The following is a 10,188-nucleotide window of genomic DNA, read 5'->3' on the forward strand; positions in this document are numbered from 1 at the left end:
TATAGTTATTAGAGTAATTAAAAGAATTCCATTATTAAAAAGAGATTAAAAAACATTGATACTCCAATAATAATTAATGGGAATTAGTAGAGTACTTGCATTGGTTTATTTAAAATATTTGTAATTGAATTAATAGATCTTGAGTTATGATGTAATAAATATAACTTTTAAGAGATTGACAAAAGAATCCATAAAATATGTGCACAAGTAATTCTATCTATTGAAAGAATCTCTCTTTACTTCACCAATGGGTGAAAATGGAGTAGTCTCACCAATTGTCTAGACTCTAGGAAACAAGAGAAATTTAATCTCTAATAAAGCTTGGAGTAGTTTCATTTATTCATTGATTGCAAAGTCCAACATAGAGGGTTTGAATAAAAAATATATATCTTTATTAACAAAGTAAAAAAATGCATTGCACACATCTATCCTATAGAGACTCCATCTCTCTCTCTCTCTCTCTCTCTCTCTCTCTCTCTCTCTCTCTCTCTCTCTCTCTCTCTATATATATATATATATATATAAAGAGTTGTGATCATAGAGAAGATGGAGAGTCTAAGAGACATTATACTCTCATCTTATTCAAAATGATATATTAATTAAAATTTTTATTTGCATAAACAATTTTAATTATACGATATATTATAGTAGAATGAGAGTATCATGTCATTCGTATTCAAACATAACCTAATAATTTTTTATTTGTATTAATTTGCTAAATAATATATTTATTAGCCATCTACTTAACCCATTTCTATATTTATTATTTCTAAATAATATATTTGTACCTTTCAAAATCTTTGTTTACAAAGTGACAAAAAAAATTGCAAACACAAGAAAAAGCGAAACAAAAAAAAGGCAAAAGATACCTTCGAGGAAGCAGAGCCAGGCCATGACCGAATTACTTTAATATATATATATATATATATATATATAAAGGCAGATTGAGATCAGGTACACAAACAAAGATTGGGTACGTAATAAAGGAGTGGAAAAATAAAAATTTCCGAGAGCTTGTTTCAAATTGGAATCGGATTATTCTGCCGTTTAGAATTGTCGTTCAGAGTTGTCATTTTGATTGATAATTTTTTTTTCATATTTTTTTAATATATTTAAATATTTTTAAAAAATAAAAAAAAATATATTAATATATTTAAAATTATTTTTTTAATCCCTAAAAAATAAAAAAAAAGTCAAGTGATTACTTTGAACTGTGAAAATAAGAGGCAAAGTAATGTTTTTCTTCAAACAAAATAATTGGAAGTTGGAACCAGTCAAAGTCAATCTTCCACGTAAAATTTGCCTGCTACAAAGTACAAAGTTGTCTCTATCTTGTGGGGTTTTCGAAATGAATAATTCACATCGCTACCACCGTTCGCTTTTTTTTTTTTTTTTTTTTTTTTTAAATTTTTTTTATAAATTAAAAATATATATTTAAAAATATTTAAAAAATACATATAAAAAAACCACAACAAAATAACTGGTGATAGTTCCCGGAAATCAGTGGTGACTGACAGCTGTAGTGCTTTATTTTTCTATAATCTTTTAAAAAAAATATACTCCCATCACTAATTTTTATGGTTAAGTGTTAATGTTGGAATTTTTTATTTTATTTTTGTAATTTTTATTTTTACATAATGATTAAGAAAATATGGAACAGCTGCAGTCAACATGTTTTACTTTATCTTTAGCTATATAAAGCCAGGCCAGAGAAGGGTATTCAACCAGAAGGTACTTGGGGAGGTTGAAGACTCTCACTTTCCTACAAAAACCCGCATCTTCCCCTTACAATTCTCATGTCGAATCCTCCCAGAGTTCGACACATCTCAGAATGCTTTATCAAACCAGAATATGCATCGGAAGAGTCGAAGCAACCCTTCTACCTGACGCCATGGGATCTTATCATGCTCTCTGCGAACTACATCCAAAAGGGCCTTTTTACAACAAGCCTCCCGCATCAGATGAACAAGATCAAGCCTTCGTCAAGACTCTCTTGGACCGGTTGAAGAGCTCCCTCGCCCTCGCCATTGTCCATTTCTATCCACTTTCCGGCCGCCTTGTGACACAAAAGAATGAAAACCCACCTTCCTGCTTGGTTTTCGTTGACTGCAATAACAGTCCTGGAGCTAAATTTATCCACGCAGCGCTAGACATGGAAATAGCAGACATCCTTTCACCGGTTGATGTCCCATCTGTCGTTCAATCGTTATTTGATCATGATAGAGCGATCAATCATGATGGGCATACAATGGCTCTGCTTTCCATTCAAATGACAGAGCTCAAAGATGGCATTTTTATAGGCTGTTCCATCAACCATTCAATTGCAGATGGAACATCTTATTGGCATTTCTTTAACTCCTGGTCTGAGATCTTTCAGGCAGATGGAAATAATGTTTCCCTTTCGCGTCCACCTATCCATAAACGATGGTTTCCTGATGGATATGGCCCAATCATCAACCTCCCTTTCACACACCCAGATGAGTTCACAAGCAGGTATGAAGCACCCGAACTCAGAGAGAGAATGTTCCATTTCTCATCAGAATCCATAGCCAAACTCAAAGCCAAGGCCAATGCAGAGAACAACACAAACAGAATCTCATCCTTCCAATCCTTGTCGGCACTTGTCTGGAGGTGCATAACTCGTGCACGCCGTCTTCCACACGACCAGACAACCAATTGCAGGTTGGCGACCAATAACAGAACAAGAATCGATCCACCCTTTTCTCCTGAGTACTTTGGGAACTTGGCTCAGGTGGTGGCAGGAGTAGCCACAGCCGGGGAATTGCTTGAGCAGAGTCTTGGGTGGGCGGCATGGCAGTTGAACCAGGCCGTGGTTAACCACTCTGACAAGATTGTGCGTGGATTGCTCGACGCCTGGCTGCAGTCTCCGACTGTTTATCAACCTAATCGGCTATTTGACCGTTACAGCGTGATGATGGGGAGTTCACCCAGATTCAACATGTACGGGAATGAATTTGGAATGGGGAAAGCAGTGGCACTTCGCAGTGGATATGCAAACAAGTTTGATGGGAAAGTTTCAGCATACCCGGGATATGAGGGAGGAGGAAGCGTAGATTTGGAGCTTTGCCTTCCACCAGATTCAATGACAGCTCTGGAATCTGATGAGGAATTCATGGATGCTGTCACTCTTTCCAATCGGCTACACTAATATTTGCAAAGCTTTTTCCTGGCATCTGACCTTTCCAAATGTATGAAGTGCAAGAAAAGCAAGCAATAGCATGTCTGTAGGGTGCCAAAACAGTGCCATGGTTCTTAGGAATTAAACAGTTATGTTAGTTGCACGATTTGTAATATTAACAGTGACATATGATGTTAGAGTAATGTTAGTCCTAATATGCATCAATACTTGAAATTTTTTATTTAATTTTTCAATTATCTATTTGTCATTTGGAGTCACGTCAAGCGGAACTGATGCAAGAAAGATGGTTAAAAGGACTATTTAATAATTTCATGTGTTTTAAGTGAACAATATATAGCACGTATGATGTATCATACTAAAGATTAAAGGCAGTCCGTTATGCGGTTTAAGATGAAATGATATATTTTTTTGAAAATTAAATAAAATATTATTAGAATATAATTTTTATTTTGAGATATTTAAAATTAAATTATTTATTATATTTTATATAAAAATATGAAAAAAATTATAATGATAAGATGAGATAATTTTGTATATCCAAATTCGGTCTAATGATCTTCTTGGACACTTACATCTCTCCCTCTATCTCTGTCTCGTTTGTTTGCGGTAACGAAGAATCGTAAAGCTTGGAGGCCTCTGCATTTGAAATGGTTGAGGTATTTTTTTATGCTCTTTTATTTTCTCTAAATTTTTGTTGGATTGAATTCATTTGAGTTTGTACACAACAATAAAATGAGTTTTGCTATGCACAAGCAAATTTACGTATCAATCTGTGTATTAATATTGTTACCTTCATAAAATATTACTGAGCAATGCTAGGTACAATTCCTAAATAGGGACTGCAATGCAAACCTAGATTATTTTAACTTTAAAATTTTTTAAAATTATAAAATTATCCCTCCTAAAATTATGTTTTCTCTCATTTAATAATGTGCTTGCACATGCAGTCCCCACTTGAGGACTGCAAATAGAATTTCTCGAACATTGCTAGGTATAGTCTCTATTTTGGGGACTGCAATGCAAGCTTAGGTAATTTTAGCTTTAAAATTTTTTAAAATTACAAAACTATCCCTCTTAAAATGATGTTTTGTTTCATTTAATAAAGGATTTGCACATGCAGTCCCCAAGTGGGGATTGCAAATATAATTTCTCTTTCATATTCTAAATTCAAATTAGCACTGTTTTCAATTATATCTACTTTTTGACCAATCATATTGAATGAGTGTGCTTATTAGTGTGCAGGATCGCTTACAATAAGATTTTTTCCAATAAAATTGATGAAGAAATATTTTGTTTTATAATAAAAGAATATAAATGTTGAAAAAATAGAACTATTAAAAAAATATATATGTTGGAAAAATATAATTGTTGGAATATATATATCCGTTGGAATAATATGAACGTTAGATAATTAATGTGTACTTTTTTAATAATGAATAAATTTTCCAATCACCATTAGAATTAAAATAAATGAAAAATCCGAAATCAATATTTTAAGAGTAATTTTACACACAATCTGAAGTGCGTAAGCGTTGCGTAATCGTTTTGAAAAAATGTAGAATTCACTATTAAAAAATTAATCTATAGCTTAATAGAATAACGATAGATTTAAAGAGTTTATTATTTAGTATTGTTGAAAAGTGACTAGCTAAATTAAAAAAAAAAAGATTTTTCTAGTCAAATTTTAATTAAAAGACCACTACTAATACTCTAATATGATTTAAGATTTATATCCAAAAGATGTTACTAAAGGGTGTAGCAAAGATGTATAGAGATGGAAGTTCCATTAGTGAGAAGGTCAAAGAAGGAATGCTAACTCTGAAGAAAGACAGGTGTCCATTATTGAGATGGGCATAATGGGGACATGCATTTTGTACTGGCCTTGCACTGTTGCACATGCCCTCTTTTTCAGCTGATAAATGAGAATTGAATAGTCTTTGATGGAAAAAAAAAGTTGCTACTATAATTACATGTATTTATAATTTTATGTATAAGTTTCATTTTATCAATTATTTTTTTTAAACTTAAATTTTAAATTTTAAATTTCATAATTTTCAACATATCAATAATTTATACGTGCATAAATAAATTTTTTATAATTTTTTTTAAGTACCGTTAACATTTTTCATTCTTTAGATGTGTTCTATTCATTTGACTATTTGATAAGATATCCCATGATTTATCTAGTTTCATTTTTCTCATGGTAATTGATGGAAAATCATTAGATATTCTTTAAGTATGTATTTTTTAATACTTTCATTTTATTTAAATTTTCATGTCACTAAAAGTGCTTATGTAAGTATTAATTTTAATTGCATAACATATTCGAGACTTTATTTATTTATATATATATATATGCTCCACCAAAGACTTTAGAGTTAAAAACCATCTTCATTTTCGCTCAACTTATTTAGTTCAATATAGTGATAATTTTCAATTTTTTTCTCAATTTTTTTTTATTTTAATATTAAATAAAAATTTTTTAATAACCCTAATATAGACAAGAAGAGAGAACTTTTTTCCGGGCCTACCGTTAGTGAGTTTTTGGCCCACTTACCATTTCTCAAGAAATGAAAGAAGTTCATTGATCCATTATTGGACTATCCATTAACATCTATTAAGCCCATTTGAGCATAGCTAAATAATAAATTATGAAGCTCCCCCCATTTTAGAGTGTAATGGGCGATCCACCTCAGTCTTTCTTCAAAAGAAAAAATAAAAAAAAATTATAAAAAAAAATCTTGCTTCCGCCAACTATTGATATGCTGAAAATTATAAAATTTAAAAATTAATATTTGAATTTTAAAAAAAAATTGACTTACGTAAAATTGTAAGTACATATAATACTATTTTTCTTCTAAATTTAGGTTTTAATCATTAGCAATAGAAAATTCAAATTAAGTTAAAAATAAATAATTTTCTCAATTTGATTTAATATTTATGGTTGACGATTAATGATGATAGTAGTTAAATTTCTTAGAAGTAGTAGGCTAAGAACCCTATGACAAAAGAAGTGATAATTTTAAATTCGTTTTCACTAAATTATTTAATGATACATTTATTAGGTTTTACAATATGATAACCATTCCATACTGAAAATATATATTTAATAAAAATATATGCTATTGGAATCACCGTATAGCACCATTTGCGACGAAATTTAGCGTCGAGTTTAATTTTACTGCAAATGATATTTTTTAATGTCAATTTAAGCGTCGACAGAAAGATTTAGGAAGCAAAAGGCTGTTACTGTTGTAGTGAATTAGCAAGATTATGAACTATAGAATTTATCTCTCTATATGTGAATTGGAGTTTTCAGCTTTGTCTTTCACCCAGCATCCTTCTGTATCTTCAATCAATACATCATAGTCAGTACAGATTTCATCATAACTGGTTGTAGCTTTAATAATCATCTGGGCATCTTCTTCCAGGATCACATGTACGTGACAGCCCCACCTCAATGCATAATATCATTGTTCTTCTCAAAGCCAAGGCTTCTGCAGTTGCTACGTACCCTCATGCAGGAGTTTATAGGTGAACATAAAGATACCAAAATATCTCCACTGCATCTATATGATGATAATCCCAATTCCAAGCTTTTTTTCTTTACTGTCAACCGCAGCATCAAAGTTAGCTTTTGGATATATGCCTCTTGGTTTCAACCATCTAATCTATTATCTCACTATGGCATTTTGTTGATGATCATCTTGCACTGACACTCATGAGCTGATTGGTAGTCTAGTAAAGCTTTGTTTTGCAGATCTATACAGCTGTCTAGGACTCTCAAATTTATTCTCATAAAGTAGAGATTTCTTCTTAGCCATAACCTCTTCATGATACCAGCCACCAGTTCAAGATCTTCAGCTTTTAGCTTTCAATTAACTTTTTCCACAAATCCATCAAGTTTATCTCAACACTTCTAATTTCAGAACTTGATAGACAAGTTAGAAATTTGTGACGATTTTTGTCTATTGCTGGGTTGACTCAAAAGTGAAGAATTAATTTAGTCAAAAATGTAACGAACTAAAAATCTTCGAAAATGTACAAATGTAGCAATTATATAGAGTTTTTGCGACGATTTTGAACGCTAGAAAAGTTCTGATTTCTTGTAGTGTATCTGCTTCAATCCAAACAAGATATTGCAACAGAACAACTCCAAAGTGCATGGACTATAGTTTTTTCTTCTCTTTTATAGATGGGGCATAAGCTTGTGTCTATAATTCTCTTCTTAAATAAATTACTTCTAAATGGGAGAATGTTATAAGCTGCCTTTCTTATAAAATGTTGACAAATTCAAGAACCCTTTAGATTTCATATGACCTGCCAATCTGATTGTGATTCATAGTAATCTGAAGATTCTCCTTTCATCCTTCTCACTCTACTTATACGCAAACTGTATGAGACTCTTCTTCCTTACTATTAGAGGCAGTGGCGGAACTAGAAATTTGTTATAGGGGGCCGAGCAAAACTAAAATTATAATAAAATATTTTTTATTCTATTTTTGAGTCAAAATAATTTATAATATCAAAATAATTTTATAGAGGAAGTTAAGATAATATTTTAGAGAAAAAATCAACACAATATGAGATAATATAATCCTATTAAATCATAAAAAGATTAATATAATTTATTTTTTCAAACTTTGGGGGCCATTAGACGTAAGAGCAGATGTAAACTCCACCATCTTCTTCCTTACTAATTATTGATTAGAATGACAAAATCTTTTCTATCCCACGTGTCGCGAATTGAGAGGTGAGAAGAAAAGATATTAAAATGAAAAGGTTAAATACTATTTCAATCCCACTTTGCTCTTTAAATAGAATAAACTTTAATTTTTAACTTTATTGTTTCCAAACTTTTAACTTTGATTAAATTAATCCCTTTATTAACAAATCATTGCAAATCCGTGAAAATGTCATTATAAAAGTTATTATAAAAATATTGAGCTAGGTATTTTATAAATAAATTATATTATAATTTGAATAATACTATAAATAAATTTTAAGTGTATAAGTCTTATTATCGTCTTTTATAAAAAAAAAAAAAAAAAAAAAAAATCATTAAAACTATATATATCTTTTATAATAGATTCTAATTAAAAAAAAAATTGCACAAAGTCTTGTTTAATTTAAAATATATATTTTTATATTTGTTAAAAAATAAATACTGCAGTTATAAAAAAATTTTATAAATCGACATAATTTTATATAATATATTTAATTAATTTAATTTATAATAAAAATAATTTTTCAATTTAATAAATTACGTATGAATTTATAAATTTACTGTACATTTATAGTTTACAAATCATTAACAGTCAAAGTCCAAGTGTTCAGGTAGAAACGTTGAAGGGCTTTAAAAGATAAAACTCTCTTGGGACATAATTATTGGCCAAACATTGGCCTCCCCGTTCCGAAGCATCTAACGCCATCACTCACTTCCTGTCACCTATAAATAAAAACATGACATCTTCCTTGCGCTGTCACACCGACATTTTACCATGTGTCATACCGTTGTGTTAATGGGAACGCATACACTCCGGGTAGCTTTAGATGCACGCTTCCTTGCATTGCAAAACCACTCCCCCCACCCCCATTGTAGCTCTGCTCTGGTTTGGGACCCTTGTATCCAATGGGAGATCCTCACGACAACCCTGGAGCGAAGTCGTTTTTGACCCCCCCGAGTTGTGATTTCCACCCTTTTCAACAACAGCTCCTCTCATACTAGTTGACTAAGAAGAACAACGTCGATGGTGAGGGTTATGATGATTGGGATTTGATTGGAGAGTTGGACCTCTACCACTATGACCCCTTCGAGTTACCGGACGAGGCGTGCTTTTCGTACGGTTACGGCACCAGAAAGAGGCATTGGTATTGTTACGCAGCTTGAAATGCAAAGGAGAGCGAGGTGGAAAGGAGGAGGACGAAGACTGAGTACTGGAGGAGGAAGAGGGGAAAGGTGAGGGACGTTATGGACCCTAGAGGAGGAGGGAAGGTGTTGTTGGGGACAAGGTCAAACTTCGTGCTTTATCATTAAAAATTAGTGTTTACATAGGCAATTTTAAGAGTTAATTGCAAAATCAGTACATGAGTTTTCATTTTTTTGCAATTCGATGCCTTAGTTTTCAATTTTTGCAAAACTGATACCTAAAATTCAAGACACTCTCAAATAGGTACCTTTGCTAAAAAATTCAGTTTTCACGTTTTTGCAATTTGATGCCTCAGTTTTCATAACCCTAAGGGGTTGGCCCAAGTGGTGAAGACCTTGGCCTTGGAGTATCATTCTATTCAAGGTCCAAGGTTCAATACCTCATGGGTGTAAACAATCATTTGGGACCACACTCCTAGATAAAAAGCTAGCGCTTTAACCAATTCCGTGTAGAAAAACTTCCGAGGATGCGGTGCACGGGACCGGGATTTACTTTGCAGGGGTGGGTCAGAAAGGCTCTACCTTGGAAAGGTTCCCCGACATATAAAAAAAAAAAAAAAAAAGGTACCTCTGTTAGAAAATTGACAGAAGGTCACGTGTCCGTCTCTAATTGACTGACATGTGGCATCAATATCCACATTAGTTTATCAGTGACTTACACATGGTGTATGGGTGCCACGCCGTTAATTTTCTAACAGTCAAATTAACGAAGGCACTGAATTTTGAGTTTCTTGAAATTCAGGTATCAATTTTGTAAAAGTTAGAAACTGAGACCTTGAATTGCAAAAACTTAGAAACCAAGGTACTAACTTTTTATTATTTTCAATTTTAATGGCATGACATATTGGGATAGGAAAGGACTACCACATCATTCGTACTCCAGGAGTATCTAATAATTTTCTGTTGGTAAGATTGTTCTTATACCAAAATGAGATAGTATGAAAAAACTCATGATTAACTCTTGATTTTGTAAGGTTTATTTTGTGCACATGCAAATTTATTGTGAATATGAGATGTATTAATTTAATACTGGCTATTCTTCTTCAGATCTTGCTTATGATGAATATTTTCTCTTTTATTTAGTTTTTTTGTGTCTGAC

General features: G+C 32.0%; 1 pseudogene; it reads left to right on the forward strand.

Moving 5' to 3' along the window:
• Window positions 1–1,744: 1,744 nt before the first annotated feature.
• LOC108990380 lies at window positions 1,745–3,338 on the forward strand (annotated as a pseudogene).
• Window positions 3,339–10,188: the final 6,850 nt, after the last annotated feature.

Source organism: Juglans regia, chromosome 15 (genome assembly GCF_001411555.2).
Source record: "Juglans regia cultivar Chandler chromosome 15, Walnut 2.0, whole genome shotgun sequence".
Classification (NCBI taxonomy): domain Eukaryota; kingdom Viridiplantae; phylum Streptophyta; class Magnoliopsida; order Fagales; family Juglandaceae; genus Juglans; species Juglans regia.